At 40.4% G+C, this 18,424-nt stretch overlaps 1 protein-coding gene across 4 annotated transcripts in view; it reads right to left on the bottom strand.

Moving 5' to 3' along the window:
* The window catches only part of enox1 (ecto-NOX disulfide-thiol exchanger 1), a 143,956-nt gene extending 127,626 nt beyond the window's left edge, over positions 1-16,330 (bottom strand). Inside the window, exon 1 of one of the 4 annotated variants that reach the window (XM_012923287.3) lies at positions 16,104-16,330. The gene's annotated coding sequence lies outside the window, so the exon portion shown is untranslated. Of the gene's footprint in view, positions 1-8,279; positions 8,364-16,103 lie in introns of those variants that run through there. The other 3 variants (XM_012923288.3, XM_004566310.4, XM_076874892.1) reach the window with 3 other exon arrangements.
* Positions 16,331-18,424: the final 2,094 nt, after the last annotated feature.

The following is an 18,424-nucleotide window of genomic DNA, read 5'->3' as shown; positions in this document are numbered from 1 at the left end:
TCCTAAACTTAAACTCACCTTAAATCACTCTTGATCATAAACTTGTATGAATTTAATAATTACAATTTCTTCCCAAAATCAACGTTTTAGTAGACTCTAAAATGTGTGATGCAAGTACATGTATATCCACAAGGGTCAGTCTCTTTCTTCTTATGGAATCTGTAGTGATCAGGCTTGTTTATCAACAAATACATCATAATTCATTATTATTATTATTATTATTGGTGGTGGTGGTGGTGGTGGTGGTGTTATTCTAATTACTATTATTAATATTTGACTATAAGTAGTCAATCTGTTTCTGACATTGTATTTAAAGTTAGTGAAAGAGAAATATGTTGTGTGAGATGAAAGACATAGAGAGGTTATTAAGCTTCTAATACAAATTAAAGTTAAAGTTATAACATCTGAACTCACATATAAAGCTCACATTAAGATCTAGCATGACTTGCACTTCTCTGGAAAATCACTGTCCACTGCAAATGCAAATGCAAAGCATGCTTCATAACCTCCACGCTTTAAGGTTTCCAGTGATAGCTCTGTGCACGTCCACCTCTAAATTGCAAAAGTACAAACTGTTGATTGTTCACTGTCATTGGTTTTTTAGACAAACAGATGGTTGCCTCTCCAACCTAAATGTACACTAATAATCTGAGAAACAGCTGGGCTCAGCTTACTGAACCACATCCCCAAAGCATTATATATGCAAACCTACAGTATAATTATCACCCAAATAGAATAATAACTGAAAAAAAAGCAATAAATGGACATTATTTTAAATGAATTTCCCTGGAGGAACAGACCCGAGGGATCATTTAACAAAAAAGACCCTTTTTGTGACTCATGTATCTTGCATCACTCAGCTCTGTCCCCTAAAAAGACCTTGTCCTGTTGTTGGAGCCATCACTGTGGCAACATTATTTCTTGATCTGCTCCAGAAATCTGCTGGAAAATAGAGGCTGACACTAAGTAGAAAGTGCAGCAGGTGGAGAACTGTGCCGAGCTCACTGGGGCTGCAGACCAGAGCAAAGATTAATGTTTCCATTTGCATTTAAAGAGGGTGGAGTTAGAGTCAGCAGGAAGAGAGACTCACTGGCAAAGCAGCTGATTATTTCTTGGTCATTTATTGCAAAAAACCAACAAAACAGTTTACATATTTTTAATCATTTATTTATACAAGTGTGGGTGTGCTTCCTTCTGCATACATGCACACACACATGAGGATACGGGCGTGTCCCTTCTCTTAGCTACTCACTCAAATACATACAAATTGGGAGACTCTGCACAAGTATCCATTGGACAAACTTCAGCTCTCGATGCATTACTCGCTCTCTGAATCTCTGGTCGGCTTCTGTGTGTGTGTTAAGTTTCATCTGGCAAGGACTGGCATCCTGCCTCTACATCTCTGCATGAATGAACACAGGCTTACAGCTGCAGCCGTGCAGCAGCATTATGAGTGCACGCACACATAGAAGTAGCAATGTGTAACACACTGTGACTAAAAACCCGAAGAGAGAGCTGCTGATCACGTTGTTCGGGCTACAGCTATTTCACACAGTTTGGAAACTGGGAACAGTCCACCAGTGGTCCTCAACCACAGCACCGTAAACTTCCAACACAAATGGGATTATAAAAGGGGGGCTTGCAGCGACAGACCACAATCTAATTACTCCACGGGATCATCTTGCCTCATAACATTGAAATAAAAGTATTACCTCTCCAGACCTAACATGTGCACGCGATTTGAGTCTCGCCTGCACATTTAAAGGAAATAAGCCGAGAGAAGAGGATAGCAGATGATGTCTTTTATTTGAAACAGCACTCTCATGAAGAGAAGAGATCGGGAAAGACTAATATTCAGTTCACACTTGGCCCCTTCAGGCATCTTGGGCAGACTGAGCTTCTATCCAGTATCTAAACAGCCCAGAGTAAACGCGGCCAGGATGAATTAGGTATAGGCTGCAACCATGTCAAGCAGTAGTTTGAGCTACAATGTGGCCATAAGCAGACAAATCCCAGAGGGCTTTTCCTGCATCTGTCGCCCTGACAGAAAGTATGGGATTTGTATCAACGCCAATCTAAACTATGCCCAGTTTCCTCTACTGCAGGCATATTTGGATGGAACAACCATTAGAACTATATGAAGAGCATGCAGACCAGGTAAACATTTGACAATCAAATAGACTGAAATGGCACATTAGAAACATAAAAAGAAGGTAGTGATTGTTGGTCAAAGCAGTGAGTTTGTTCCATAAGAAAATGATTCCTTTTGCCAAGAAAGTGGCGGCTCTGTGGAGATGATATTTGTCCATCTGTTTGACCATCTGTAGGATTACACAAAAAGATATCAGGCGGGGCATGTGCAAAGGAAACACCCACTGAAATATAGCGGGGATGCAAATTACTCTGAGAATTTATATGGAGAGATTTTGAAGGGGTTTTGCTGAACTGTAAATGCCCTTATAGTATTGTTTTTATGTTTATAATGTTTTTTAAGTCAAAATAAATGTAAATGAACAGAACTGTGAAGCTACACATATATTCCAGATTCTGTTGGGCAATTATTTAACCAGTGTTACTCTTTTTCTGCTGAAACAGGAGCAAGTCAATTTTTAAAAGGAGTGAACTAAATAATACAAGGATTCAAGTTAAAGGAGGCATCTTCTTATCTATAAAATATTCCATTTGTAATGAGATCAAACAGAAAAATGAAACATCTTCCAAACTGTAAATGATCAGACAGTTAATCACTTATTTCTTATTTCACCGTTTCTGTTTAAAACTGTACATACTGCACACACCATTTCTTGCGCTAGCTTCCTAAAAAAGCTGTTCTTGAATTTTTTTTTTGTCTTATCTTTGTTTCTTTTGACATTTTAATAAAAATATAAATGTTGTCTTATCACATAAGACCCAAAATGTAACTTTGTTTTTCATTTGGTTTTTTTGTCGTGCAAACTGGCCTGACTAACTTTACATTTTTTATTGTTTTAAAATTTTGATTAGAAAGAAAAGGCAGGATTAATCAAAAAGAACCAATAAATCAAGTTAAAAATGGGAAATATTCCAAATAATCTCCATTTGCCACCCTTTTGTGATCTTAATGAAACTACACAATCGATTAAAGTTGCTAATAAATTCTGTTGTTTTGTTTCTGTAAGCTGCATGATGTGTTTGACTGTGTTTCTTGATAAAGGTCTCAGAACAGAGCCACATCAATTAATCAACTCAGCTGGCAATAATTTTGCAGAGACATTGCTATGAGCAGATTCATTTTACAATATGCACCAATGTGAAAAGGTTTTTTTTTTAAGTACGCAGAAAAGCTGATGAATTTCCACATGTACTTCCAGCAGTGCAGCTCCATCACTGCCATTTAAAACTGCCAATTCCCAAAAATGTAATATACTGTATATGTAAACATGCTGTATAAATGGGGAGTATTTGTCAGCAATGACATCAAAATGTTTTTGCTCCATAATCTCTCCATAAATTTTCAAAACACGGACATTGGCTTGTTTTAGGTTCTCAAATGTGATGTTGTCTTTTGTTGCATATTTGCTAGTAAAACTGGACTTTCTAAATTTTTGAATCTTTAGTTTACTTTAAAATTGTAATTTATTTCTTTGTTTATTGTTTAGTTTACTGGCAAATTTTCTGAGAAACCAGGCTAGTGGTTGAGGGCGTATATGGATCTGCATTGGACTTTCCGATTAAATAAAACTTAGAATAAAGAAATGGATGAAACCAGCACAAATGAACTGACAGCTGAATCAATAATGAGAAAGTCATTAGTTGCAGGCCTGCATCGGCCGCTGCGTCTCAGACAGACAGGAAGTAAATCCTATTTCCTGCCACTCTCCTCTGCAGCTTTCAGCACAAATCAGATTTACTTGATGTGTAGCCAGAAAAAGACCACACAGCACACACACACACACACCAGCTATTGTGTGAATCAGACTGCACTTCAGTCACAGCATTTCTTCCCCTCCGGCTGCTTCCTCCATCACGCTGATGGCCGATCCTCCTTTGATGTGCTGCCGCTCTGTGATCTGCCTCTGTATGTGCTCCCATGCTTCTAACTATGTGTGTCTTAATAGCAGTGAAAAGCTCAGTGTGTTAAGGTATCAGTCGATGAACAGAAAATTTACCACAGCCCTTATGATGCTGGGCATGTTGATGCTGTGTATTTTTCTGAGTCAAACATTTGGCTGTTTAAATATTCATTCTGTTGATAAACCAATTATTGAAGCTCATACAATTAAGACACCAGAACAATTTATTAATTTTATTTTATTATTTTGCTTTTGATTGTTTAAGCTATTGATTAATGTATTCATTTTTAGCTTATTAAAACTTTAAAATGAGTAACAAAAATGTGCCAAGCTGATCAGCTAGTTGCAGCTTTTAAGGGCTGATGACACCCATCGGTTAGCAAGCTGCATCCACAAACTGGCTGTAACAGCAAAGTAGAAGCCCAGTCTTGGCTTGACTTTCACAACAATTAATATGGCAGCAATCCATATTTTTATCATAAAATTTAAAATGCTCCAAAAGGCACCAACACCACAAACCAGTTCAGTAACTTCAGTTAGTGGAGGAGAAGCAAACAGCTGCCTGTCAGTTTAACTGAGCATCGCTCTAACTTTAAGCTTTGATAAGGTTTAGAATTCACTCTTTGCTCCATGAAATGGTAAACTAATGATAGAGGTTAAAATCATTTTTGCACCACATTGTACACGTGCCCTTTTTTCTGTTATAAAGACGGGCATTTTAACATGAAAGTCTATGGGCCTTGCTCACTTTTGGAACCAGCCTCAAGTGCCCACTTGAGGAACTGCAGTTTTTCCCACTTTTGGCTTCATTAACTATTGCACTACTATAAAATACCCATCAAACCTTCCTACAGCACATTTACATGCCTCTGTGACTAAACTCCAAAATACTTTAAAGTCCTAAATATACAGTTTTTGATATAAAGCAGAGACATCCTTTTTCTTAATTCAATTAAATTGTATTTATATAGTTTCAAATCACAACAACAGTCAAACAAATTGATTAAAAAATTAAATTCTAACTAACAACTATTTATTAAATTAATAAGCTCCAGCCTGGACAGAGAAATATGAGAGGGGCTGCTGTTTGATTCTGAAAGCTACAGCAGCTTACTGGAGTGACAGTAATGACTTTGTCTCCATTAACATGAGGAGGAGGAGGAAGCAGGAAAGGGGCTCACTGAGGTTAATTCTGGTAACATGCCCTCCCTTCTTCAGTCTCAGAGTCTGAACTAGAGCTGCTTTCTACAGAAGAAACATTCTAGCTCTTATAGCGACTGTTCATTTGTTCCCTCGATCAAACCAAGAAAAAGATCACGTTTCTATGTTGAGGAGCAACACCTGCCTTGTAGAAAAATAACTTGCCATGGTTACAGCATTAACACAACTGACATCTTTTCTGATTTTACTTTGTTAAAGACTGAGATATGTGTGAAAATCACAGATCACTTAAGACTGAATTTGCTATTTCCAACCAGAGACTCCACAGTAGAGACTGACGGCTGAGCATGTGATATTGAGCTACTGCCTTCTGCCTGGCTCTAATATGAGCACACACCTCTTGGACTTGCCTCTTGATGCTTGATGCTCAGTGTAGGAAGATGAAATGTTTTCTTGGTCCCAGAGTTTTGAGTTGAGTAGCTCCATAATTCCTTTTGGTGTTGAGAATTATGTGTTTAAAGTTTTTCTTACAAAAGTTGATTGATTTTAAAATCGTATTGCTCACTTTTAAAATCATAAATAACACCACGCCCAGCTATCATAAAGATCTCCTCAGCTTTTATACCTCTAGGAGAGCGCTTAGATCAGCAGGCCAAATGCTCCTGGTGCGACCTAGATCCCGCGTTAAGACCAGAGGTGACCGTGCATTCGCCTCTGTTGCACCCTACCTCTGGAATAATCTTCCTCAAGCTATCCACGCGTCTGATTCAATTCAATCTTTTTGGGCTTCTTTGTATTATTGTGAGTGATCAGCAAAGCTGGATTATGACTTTATTTCCTGTCTCCAAGTCCTGCATTTGGATCTACAGTCTGCCTTCCACACAGCCATTACTTGGCACTGATAATTGTCTCTACAGGTTTTCTGTCTTAGGCTTGGTTGCTCTTAGCTTACTAGCTTCTCTTTCTCTGGTCACTACTATGAAAACTCTGGTTGCAAATTACATTGAAAGCATGAGAAGGCAAATTGGATTTGTCTGAACTTCTCTCCAGATGGGAGTTGAAAATGGATAGAACCATTCCAACTCCAGCTCCCCCAGAAGGGCGAAGACTTCTTCTCATCTAGATGTTCTTGACCCAGTGCCCATCCTATCTGAATAAAATGTGTTCCTTTTTAAGAATGTTTTACTCTTTTCTGTTTGTGAATATGTGTTTTTACCTAAAAGTCAAACCTAGCAGTATTTAAAGTGCTTTATGTCAGGATGTTTTCTGATTTGATAGTTATTGAGCACAGCTGTTAAAGCATCAGAATCTGGGTCTATGTTTCTGACAGCATCTAAATAGTTTGTTACAGCCTGTTTTTTGTTTTTTTTTCTAATACAGCTTTTGTCTTGCAACTTGTGCTATTTGAGTGCAATAATAAATCACTAGAGTGCCCCTTTAAGTGAACCCATTCACCCCTTCAGTCAAAGTAATTTCATTCTTGCATTTATAGTGACCCTCTGGCCTTAAAAACATTTGTCTTTCTGCATTAAAGCTGACTATTCTGCGCTGCAGCTTGAACGCATGGCACTGCGCTGTGAATTCAGGAAGCACGTGCATATGCATTTTGTTTTTTCCCCTCAGACCAGACGCTGCCCTCCTGCTCACACCGCACTGGTTGTAAATCTCAGAGTCTGATTTCTGTGACAGCGAATGAAAACCAGCTGTGAGGAGCGAGCGAACAAGCGGGAGAGAAAACTGGTCTGGAGCCAGAAGTCAGTCTGAATGCTGAGTCTTCCAATCAATACACAGCTGGCGACTCCTCTCTCACACACAAACTCAAATAGCTATCCTTTGGAGGACTCTGCCTCACTTCCATTGATTCCCCTTGTCATGACCTTAAGCATCAGGACAGCATACCAAATCTTTAAGTGATGCTTCATACAAACAATGTATTTTTTCATCCCCTTCTCAACATTCAGCTGGGTTTCAGCTGAGATCAGGTCAATTTTTTTAATGTTATTTTGATGTTCTTCTTACCTTGTCTCTTCATAAAAGATGGCCAGACCAGAAAATAGCCTTTTTCTACCAGTACCTACTCAGCTTGACTTTTTTTCTTTTTTTTTTAGTTTTCCCATTAGGTGGTAGTATCTAGTACCAGGTACTTTTGTAGTATCTACTCGGGCGGGGTTCCAATCAATCTGAGTCAATCCGAAAATGTGATGTCAACAGACTGAATGCCACCGATTGGTCAGTCAGTGACGCAACTCAATGATTCATGAGTGTGACTCCTTCACAAAAATTAAATCCATCAATTTTCAGTTATGTTGTTTGTGTCGCATACAAATGACATCACATGACTTTTGGCCATGTTGCACCTGAGAGGCTTCTCATGTTGCTTTGGCCACGTAGGTACTAGCAGAAAAGAAGCAAAGGGGAAGCCAATAAGGAAGTGCCTTTTACCTGCATTCTTACTGGTCAGCAGGAGGCAAAAACAGAAGTATGATTTTATCTAACCCCATGGTAAAATAACTGTACTTTTCTCTTTATTTATGACCTCAACAAACATCTCCTTGATGAGGCTGTTGTTTTAATCGCATGTTAGTCTTCTAGTAAACAGCATGAGGCTAATTTTAGTCAATTATGTTAACCTTTACAATAAAATTAAATTTTATTTATGTAGTGCCAAATGACAACAACAGTTGCCTCAAAGCGCTTTATATTGTAAGGTCAGTGTTGGGTTACTTTTAAAATGTATTCCACTACAGATTACAGAATACATGCCCCAAAATGTATTTTTGAGAGTAACGTATTCTGAATACTTTGGATTACTTAATATATTATCATGGTTTTTACAACTACATGAATGTACTATTGCTGTGTGATTTATTACTATTACTGAAGGTCTGCGGTCTCAGGTCTCCAAACCATAGTAAAGGGACCTCTGACTAATACGTCCAGAGCTCTGGCTAATACCTCGGTTCCCTCTGGCTCATAGCCGAAAAATAGCTTTACAATAACGGAACTTGTTGTTTTTGGAGGAAAACACGAACACGGTGTACAGTCGAGTCTTAATAGCTTACTTACAACTGGGCTCATCAGGCACTCTTCTTGGCTGCAGTGGTTATTATTATATTTACATGCTTCCAGCTCCTGTTTCTGCTCGATGACAGCTCGTACTTTTCCACTCGCCTTTTTCTCCCTCCCTCGCTCACAGACACATAACGGGTATGGCAGTCCATTCTCCCTGCAGCACGGACTACACTGCCCATGAGGCTACATTCTTTAGAGCTATGCCTGTAGCATTCTGCCTATTAGCTTAGCACAACAACAAAAAGGTGCTCTCTCACCCAGGAAACACACAGTTGCAGAGAGCGTTGCCCTGTAACCATGGCAACCGTAACGCTGCAGCCTGGAACAACAGAACGTAGCTGTCAAACCAAACCCAAACAGTCCTGACCCGCGACAAAATGAAACAGGAAAGTACCGCAGTGTAATCCATTTATTTCAACAAAGTAACTGTATTCTATATACCACCTTTTTAAACGGTAACTGTAACGGAATACAGTTACTCATATTTTGTATTTTAAATACGTAATGCCGGGCTCACACTGCGTTTTTTTTCAGTCACGCGATTCAGCTCCTGCTCAAACTGTACGATTGACTCGCAGGGGTTAGAAGTTCATAGGTCACGATGCAGGGTCTCACACTATACGACCCGGTGCTCTGATGCGACCCGAGTGCTCACACTGTGCGTCCATAAAATTAAGGTTATAACAGAAATTCTGTCGCTCGCTCTCCCTTTCTGTCTTTCACTCACACAGACACGCACACCACCGCCATCAACTTTGCTAAATTGCTAATGAAAAACATTGATCAGGCATTGAGCAGCAATGTCTATCCAACTATTTTCACGGTTGTTGTGGTCGTGATAATTTTGTGAGGCCACATCGAAAAGGCTCAGATGAGCTTTCCAAAGTTCTACAAGTGCCTCCATCGCTTGTGTCCAGATCACACGCTGCACTGTCGTGCTGCGCCGTCTTTTTCGCTGACATTTGTGTTTGCGCGTGCGCAGTGTGAGAAACTGCGGTGACACCCTCATGAGGTGAGGTGTTAATCGCTTCTCGTTACCCCACGTATACTACACGATGCACGACGCACGATGAAGGCCAAAATCGCCAAAACGGTCGCACGACTCAAAAATCGGCTCAAAATGGGCCAGAAATCGCACAGTGTAAGCCCAGCATAACGGCGGTAAATGTATTCCGTTACTCCCCGACACTGTGTAAGGTAAACACCTTACAATAATACAGGGAAAATCAAATAATCCACTTATGGGCAAGCACTTGGTGCCAGTGGGAATGAAAAACTCCCTTTTTACAGGAAGAAACCTCCAACAAGACCAGGAGGCAGACATCTGGGGTGACCAGTTGGAAATGAGGGCAGAGAGACTGATGATAAACAAGCCAAGAGCAAACTGTGATTAATAAATTGCAACAGCACACACCAATTTCTCAGTCAGATCCAATACAAGTTCATAACATACTGTTACAGAATGTAGTATTGAATAGAGAGTGTAAAGTTTAGAATGGAATATCTAGCATTTGTTTTAGGTAAAATTAAGTTTTGTCAATCACTATTTTTCAAACGAAAAACAAAAATGTATTTTCTACAACACAAGCCTTTTATTTATTTTATGAGGGGAGGCAGATGTAGTTTGATATGTGACTGCTGGTCAGACGTTAGAGGACATGAAACAGTATATTTATACTCAAAACAAGATTCAAGTGTACATATTTAAACACCTATAAATGAGTGAGTGAGGTTTGTTTTTTTTCAATGCCCACAGTTTGACGTGTATTTCAGGTTTGCGTCCCCACAGTGAGCTGAAATCCAGGGAAACAGAGACTCTCACTCACACATAAATGCTGGTGGAAACATCTCTAGTGAATAATTCCTCCCGTGGTGGAAGAGCCTAATGCTCCCACCATATCTCAAAATACCACCGCAATTAGCGACAGTCTTCCCCATTGAGCTCTGCAGCGTGGGGTCAATTAATGTTTGTGAGGCAAAATCTGCAAAAGACACGAGGAGGATGGATAATCGCATAACAGGCTAACAGGCTGCTTTTGCCACACGGTGTAATGAGATGCACCGAACACAATCACGACAGGTAAGAGTGAAGAGATTTTCAGTCCAATCTGAAAAACTGAAAGAGGAGCCCGTGTCTGTGCGTTGAATGATGGAGGCCGCGTCACATTGTTTCCACTCTGTCCTGTGAGAAATCATCAGCCTCGTTCCCCCCAACGACCCGGCCACCTGGGGAAAATTTGGTGCGCAGCCGCCACCACCGCCACCATAGCTCTAATCCCTTCAGCCTCACGCGACCTCAGCAGCCGGCCACCGCTGGGCAGAGTGGTGTCAAATTCTACTGCAGTGACTCCAGAGCTGATATTCAGCAGTCACAACGTCGTGTCAGTTAATGATGTAACAGCCGGCTGTTTGCCTGCAGACAATAGAGAAGCTGTTTGTTGTTGATGATGATGAGTGGTGTCTGTGTTTCCACGGCCTCCTGGGAAACACTGTTTTAATGTCACTCATTCACAGGCATCGTGACAGGGCGATCTAGCCAACACCAAGCCTCACTCTGGATACTCACTGATTGATACATTGTAGAACTGAAGCAAGTAATCAATTAGCTGAGCTATTAATCTGAACTGATTTTAAAATAGCTGGACACTATAGCTGGATTGAACACTGTAGATTATGTAATACTAGATGTGGTCCAATATATTTCCCATCCAGTTGGACTGTCAATATTTATGTGTTTGGTGAAATTTGCAATTACCCTCGCAGTGAGAACCAGGTTCAGGATCCAGGATCCATACTCCAGGATTTTTCCATATCACTTTGTACTTACATATTTAAACCATTTATTTGCATTTTTGGGTAAATCGGCTCTGAAATGATTTCTTTGCCTCCTCAGATATGGCTCCTACTCTACCAACAACAGCACAAACTTCCTCACTAACATCCTGAAATATGTAAGAAAGTGATTGTGACACAGCTTCAACTCCTGGATCAAACCATCAAACTCTCAAAAACACAATGCTTTCGGTGTGTAGATTTTTCCGATCTGAAAAATTCATAGTTTATCATTTTTGCAATATGTAATGGCCTTAATGTCAAAAGCAGAGAGGGTGCCTGTCTCCTGAATCTAAATCCAAGCTGGCTAACAGAAGATGGGTCTGAAAACTGAGGGATGAGACTGAGTCTCCCTATCTACTTTTAAATACCCTAGGAACCAAAAGTAACCCACCAGTTCAAACCCTAAGAACAGATATCGACATATAGATAAAACAGTTCACTCTTAAAAGATTACCAGTGGATGGAATGGAAGGTCTTATATCGGATATCTGCGGACTTTAAGGAAAGCCCTGAAAATTTAGCAGTTGTCCCCAGAAGCAAATCAGCTAACTAGCTGACAGGTCTCCAGACCCGTAGGGAATTTTGACTCTTTCTGCAAAGTAACATTACTTTTGTGATTAACTCTAGTAGGGCTGCCACGATTTGTCGACTAGTCACGATTACGTCGACTATCAAAATCGTCGACGACTGATTTAATAGTCGACGTGTCGTTTGAAGCTTTGTAAGATCGCAAAAGACGCAGGAATAATAGCAGGATTTAAGAGTGTAATAACGGACTGAAACAGAAGATGGCAGCATTGCATGTACAAGGATGCCAGCTGCCGTTAAACCCCGAAGAAGAAGAAGCAGCTGTGTCCCAGAATTCATAGCGCGGCCCAGCTTAGTTTCCAACAATGGCGGCAGCTAGTTAGTTTTAATATTACTCTTATTATTCTTTCTGGGTCACAAAATAAACGTTTAACATATTTTCAGGCGAGAATGTAGCTGTGTAAACCTCAAATATCGGCTCAGTTTATCAGGACACCACATATTTTCAAAAGCGCTCCGACGTTTTCGGAGATGTCTGTTACCCACTAGCTCGATAGCTAGCCGGGGGCTAGGTCACTAGCGCCGTGAGAACACCGGACTCCCGGCAAATTGTTTTCAAACCCACCGCCGTCTTTCGCGACTCAGGTTAAATATATATGAGTCACTTAGATAAATTAAAAATGTTGTTGTTTGGCTTTTTTTTTTTTTTTAGTATTTTATTTGTTCCTGAGTAAATCGGTTTGGCTGAGATTAAAGTTATAGTTTTTACACAGCTGAATAAACGTCAAGCAGACAGCTGATTATCAGAAGTGTGAGATGCTGGAGAATATACTCCGGTGTCCTGTTATATTTTAGATAGCAAGGAGTTTATTAAACTTTACCAAAACAATCTGCAAATTTCATTAAAATTGAATAAACTATCATCTTGTCTTTATTTTTAGTTAGCACCTTAAAAGCTTAAAGCTGTAAGCTAATGATAGTTATATAAGAGCAGATGCTGCTGGTGCAATAAGCTGTAGTTTTACGTCCAGTGGATGATGATCTGATTAGTCGACTAATCGCATAAATAATCGGTGACTAGTCGACTATCAAAATAATCGTTTGTGGCAGCCCTAAACTCTAGCACACACAGCAGGATTGCTTCTCGTGACTTAACTGCAGGAAACCAGAGCCCAGCGTTACAGAATTCTGTTATCTGGATTCACTTACGCTAACAGCTGCAATCAGTGTAAGCAGTCATATGAAGCTGGTTATCAGCACACTAAGGTAAACCAGGGTATCTCTGCGCATTCACATTATACGGGTGGAAGCATCTGAACAGTCCCACTTGTGTGTAAGTGTACTGGAAGCAGAACGGTTGACTTTACAAAGAAAGATTAAAAAAAAAGTATAATATTAGAAAAATCTGAAGAGGTTAAACACATAATACAGACTAAAAGCAACACAACCTCTGCAGACAAAGCAGCAGTATGAGAGGAAAACATTGTACTGAAAGCACTGAATGAACTTTGAATGGTTGAATGAATGGCAGCCTAAGGCCCTTTGGTCAATAAGACTGGACAAGAGCTACTACGTTAATAAGGTTCAGACAGGCAGGAAGGAAAGCTGTCAAAAATGCAGACTGTACATTAAGAGACACCAACATTACAGCTCTGTCATTGAGAAGCAAGAGAATCTGATCAACTATAATCAAGCATTTCATTCAATTAAAGTTTAGAAGACAGTTTGAGTTTTTACTCTTTCAGCTGCAGCCTTGGTGGTGTTTAACGGTTTGAAAGCAAGTACTGAATAAAGGCTTGGACTCTGATTTGATACAAAATCCACAAGTGTAAATAGGCCTGCAGTTTTATTTTACTACCTACCCACAGAGGTCAGAGGGATCTTTGAGCTCATTGGTCATTGGGTTGGCATGTCGTACCTGCTGATTTCAAATCTAGAACATGACCATCTCTGGAGCAGCATGAGGTACCATGGTGATATACCCTGATAAGAAGTGAACCACAGAAAACCCAGGGTTAACCCTGAAGTTACCCGGATAAGACAAAATCCTGCTCTGTAATATAGTCTTTAGGTCGAATCGTGAGCAGCAACCAATTAATTTTTAACAACACGTGTAACTGCAAAGACCAGCAGACAGAATGCAAGTATTTAACACATCCAGATGACACATTATCTCCACAATGAAGCATAAATTGGCTAAAGAGACAATCACTGGTAGAGACCAAAATCAGAACAAGAAGGGAGAAAATTCATTTATAGGACTAAAACACAAGATCCCATAAGGAATAATCATGCTGGCTTGAAATGAAATTAAGTGTCAATGGGTAGCATGCTATTGATGATGTGATCAACTGATCAGACACCCAAATCATCCAATTCCCAGTGTTCTCAGCCCTGACCGGTGCCCAGCTGGTCAGCCTCATGTAAGCAGCCTCAAGAATGAGGTGATGCATTTCATGCATGCACAATACGTGCACAGTGGCACCGGCAAACAGTCACAGACACTCACAGCTACAAGCTAACATCTTGTTAGCGTGGAAGCTCCTCACTATGAGTGAAAACAAAAAATATACCAAAGTGAATCACTGGGAGACCACCACCTAAACATTCATAACAGCAAACCTTAATCAGACACTTAAAGCACCCTCACACAAGTGAACATGGACATTTTAAAGAAGCTAACAAAGGAAAAGTGGCTAGCAGCCTCGTTATAAGCAAAGGTCTTAGAGAGAAAATTAGTAAAAATCTGTAAAAATCAGAATCTGCCAATGAAACTGTAATCAGTGCAGCTAAAAAAATTACTCATAAAAAATGCATGTCAATTTTTTCTAGCAAATTTCACAGCATATCTCTGGAGACTGAGGTTTCATGATAAGACAAAACCACATCATATTGATCTAAGAGGTAAAAACTGATTAATCGAGATAATTAATAGCAGATCAATCTCTTAAAGCTGATATTCCCATCCTGCAAATTTTCACAAGTCACAGGTCACTTGCCAAAACTATACCACTTCACCATTAAGGTGGCAAGATTTAAATAAAAGAAATATTCATAACAAATAATAAATTGTGCAACAAACTGAGCTCGAACACTTGGATGATGCTCAGAGAAAATCTCTCTCGGAGGCCTGGTATTGGTTCATCCTGAGTCACCTAACCATCAGATTTAAGGAAGTGTTTGTTATTAACACTCCCTGACGCCATCTCTCCATGGTGCTGAGGACGTCACCCGGGCAATGTGTTACCAAGAACATCTTGTTTATCCTGAGCTTCTCAGCATCAGCACATGGTAAACTAAAGACTGCTTTAGTCTAGTAATTTGTTCAAATTAAACCTATTTACACTTTTTTTTACTGCATTATTATTTAATTTGACATTTAATGAGGATTTCCCTTATAGATTTTACACAAACTGGTAGAGTGAGCTATAAAGAAAATAATCTTCCTTTGTTAGCTTTCCTCAACATTTCCCCTTAATTACTCTCTTATTTCTTAAAAACTCCAATAGAGCCAGACGTAATAGCTGTGACATTCCTTTTCTCAATTTCCACTATAATTAATACCAAACGCCACTCAGTTTATTGGAAATACTCTTTTAATTTACAACTAAACATCCAGGAAATATCCAGGAAATGAGCCAGACCCATAAAACCCTCAATTTGGTAATGGCTCCATGGCTATGACAGCATGTGAAAGCAGGTGACTGGTGTGAGCATGACAATGACAAAGGCAGCTCTGTGTGTGCTGCTGAAGGGTCGTCAAGGTGACTTGATAGCAAGGGCATCCTTTCCTCCACCACAGCTGATCTCCCCTGCACACACCCCAAAACCAAAGACCAGCATCACATAAGCTCACACAGCAGCAGGGCCAGCATTTAAACGCCACCAAACACACACAGAAAAAACCCATCACACCGCCTCTCAGGTGCAAAGAGTAGAGTGAACAGATGTGCATTTGCAATTAATCTCCTTCCCCCTCCTCTGGATTTTCTAGAAGCAGAAGTGCTGAGCCTCTATTTGGTCACTTTCAGTCCTCATTTATTCGCCTTTTCATTTCTTTCTTTTTTTACTCTTAGTGACTTCTAGCCTCACTCCGGCTGGATTACACTTTTAATTGGAGAATCTGTTGAACAATAGGCGGATCCAGAGCCCCGTTGTTACAGACACCTCTGTTCTCCCCGCTGGCTGAAAAGCGCCACGGCACCGCTTTAAGTTGTCAATAGCGAGTCCCCGTTAATCAAAATGAATAAGCAGTCACTAACAGAGCTTCGGTTCTGGTTTCACCCCGCTGTTTCACACTGAGCTCGGAAGGATGAAGTAACGAGAGAGAGATAGAAAGGGGGTAGAAAAGGCATCAGCGCCTTCCAGTAAACCGCTCAGCGGGCTGACAGGAGCGTGTCATCTACCGGGGAAATGAAACACACACACCGGTCTAAAACACAGCAGAGAGCGCACCTCTCCGTACCTTACCGGGTCACACAGCGGAAGATTCGATAGATGCTCCGCAAATCCGCAAATTGCGTCAGCGTAATAAATCCCGGTGTTTGTGAGTGTGTGTGTGTGGGGGGAGAAGCTGGGAACAATCCTCCGTGTGTCTCTTCTCAGGCGCTCTCAGCCAGCAGTCACCGATACACCGCCGCCGCCGCTGCTGCTGCTGATGCCTCCGGTAGGAAGAAACCTTGGAGCGCGTCACCGACAGATAGAGAGAGGCAGAGAGAGAGAGAGAGAGACGTGCACGACGGCAGGGTCTGGTGTCTGTCAGCGGCCGGTGGAGCCTGGGACAGCAGGGGGGGATAGAAGTGAGTCGGGGGGTAGTCGTCAAACTAGGTTATGACATAAAATAATAAGAAATAAAGAAAGCGCTTATTGGTTTGATATTTCATCTTCAGCAATTAACCGGGCATTGAGGTAGAAATTTGGAGCCACATTATTGAGAACCAACTGAATTTTTGTTGGCAGCAAAGCCAGAGCTCTTTATCCCAGAGTAAAAAGACAAGCTCCCATACCTGAGTCCTCTCTACAGGTCATTGTTGTTACTTCACCAGGATCCGGAGCTCTAAAGCAGAAACAGTGAGTTTGGTTTCTACTGCTGGTCAGACTTTAAACCAGGTGTTGTTCCAAAAAAGTGATTTCCTATGTGTGTGTGTGTGTTTTATGTGTAATGTCTTTGCTTATATTGGAGAATAGACTAAAGACGACAGGATTTATGAAGGGTTTGTTTCTGCTGCCCTCTTGGCCAGATCAGTTAAAGCAAAAGTGAGCCTTTTTAGCTGGATAGAAAAAGATAAAAGTCACTTTGTCAAAAGCTCCAGTTTCTGCCTTGTGATAGAAATTCAGTTAAATTCTTAGGTAGTTTAGCGCCAAATCACAACAGCTGTTCCATCGTGCTGATTTATATTGCACAATAAAACAGAGAAAACCCCAAAAATCTGATGCATAAGCACACAGTGGGATTGAAAAACTCCCCTTTAGCAGTATGACATTTCTGCAGCAGAACCAGGCTCAGGGAGGGGCACCCATCTACTGTGACCGGCTGTGGGTGAGGGGAGTAAGACAACAAAGACACACTGTGGAAGAGAGCCAGAGATTAATGGGTTAACCCTATAATTAATGAGAGATATTTTTGATGTATGTTTCACAGATTATAGGCCAACAGGTCATTTTCAACAGCTTAAATCTGAACATCTGATCAGTTATTTGTTTCTTCAGTGACACGTCACACTGTAACAGGGTGTGCTTTACTACTTCTGCCTCGAAAAACCTCAGTGGAGCCAGCTTTAGGTTTAATACAGAGATCAATATTTTACCACTGAGCAGAATCTCACTCTGCAGTGTTCCTAAACCTGCTAACTCACTTCACTCAGGAGTCAAACTGACGCTTTGCTTTTTTCCTCCACCAGGCACACACTCTTATAAAACAATGAAAACAAGTACAGTAAAATTGGGCTTTTAACTGAGGTTCATTTATCCAACAAAACGCTTGAAGTCAATCAAAAATAATAAGGTTTAAACAACTAAAAGGGACTAAAATGTTCGGAACTCTGAATAATTAAGTTAGGAATACATTTCTTTTGATGCACATTTACACAGCTTTTAATGTGTTTACATATTATAAGCATCTACATTCCTAGTGCAGTGAAATGTCCACTTGTAAAACTCTTTTCTTACTTACACAGATCTATGCAGTAATAATGACACTAGTTTGTTGCGGCAGCCTCACTGTACTTCCATGGTTATAAAAGACTTGTATATTGGATGTGCTTTGTGTTTGTATTAATGAGACAGTCATTGAGAGAGAGAAAAAAATGGAGGACATCATTAACCTGCAAAAATGTAACCTTTGTTACCCTCCTAATAATGACTCACAGTCCTGTCAGGTTTGGCACCCGTGGACATGGCCCGATGCTGTTTTTTTCTATTCTTTCTTGGCTTGGCGGTGATGTTCTGAAGAATTTTTTATTCATAATTACATTTGTCTGTCATCAGTGATCCCTCAGTAGTCTCAAGGCTTTTGTTGTTGCTGAGCTCATCAGTGCATATTGCACCAGAGTGTTGACTGACCACAGTAACTAGAGTTTTTCTTTTTTCAAAGCTTAATGATGTCCTCCTTCCTTTGGGCTAGCATCCGTTTTGACTACCACGTTTAAGATTCCCGTAAACTGCAGCCAAATGCAAATGCAGCACTTGGAACACACTCCACACCTTTAATCTTCTTAAATTTGTCATGAAATCTTGAGAAAAAAAGCCACCTTTGTCCATGAACCAAATCGCTCTCC

This window comes from Maylandia zebra, linkage group LG16 (assembly GCF_041146795.1).
Source record: "Maylandia zebra isolate NMK-2024a linkage group LG16, Mzebra_GT3a, whole genome shotgun sequence".
Classification (NCBI taxonomy): Eukaryota; Metazoa; Chordata; class Actinopteri; order Cichliformes; family Cichlidae; genus Maylandia; species Maylandia zebra.
This window is presented reverse-complemented; position numbering and strand designations above follow the sequence as displayed.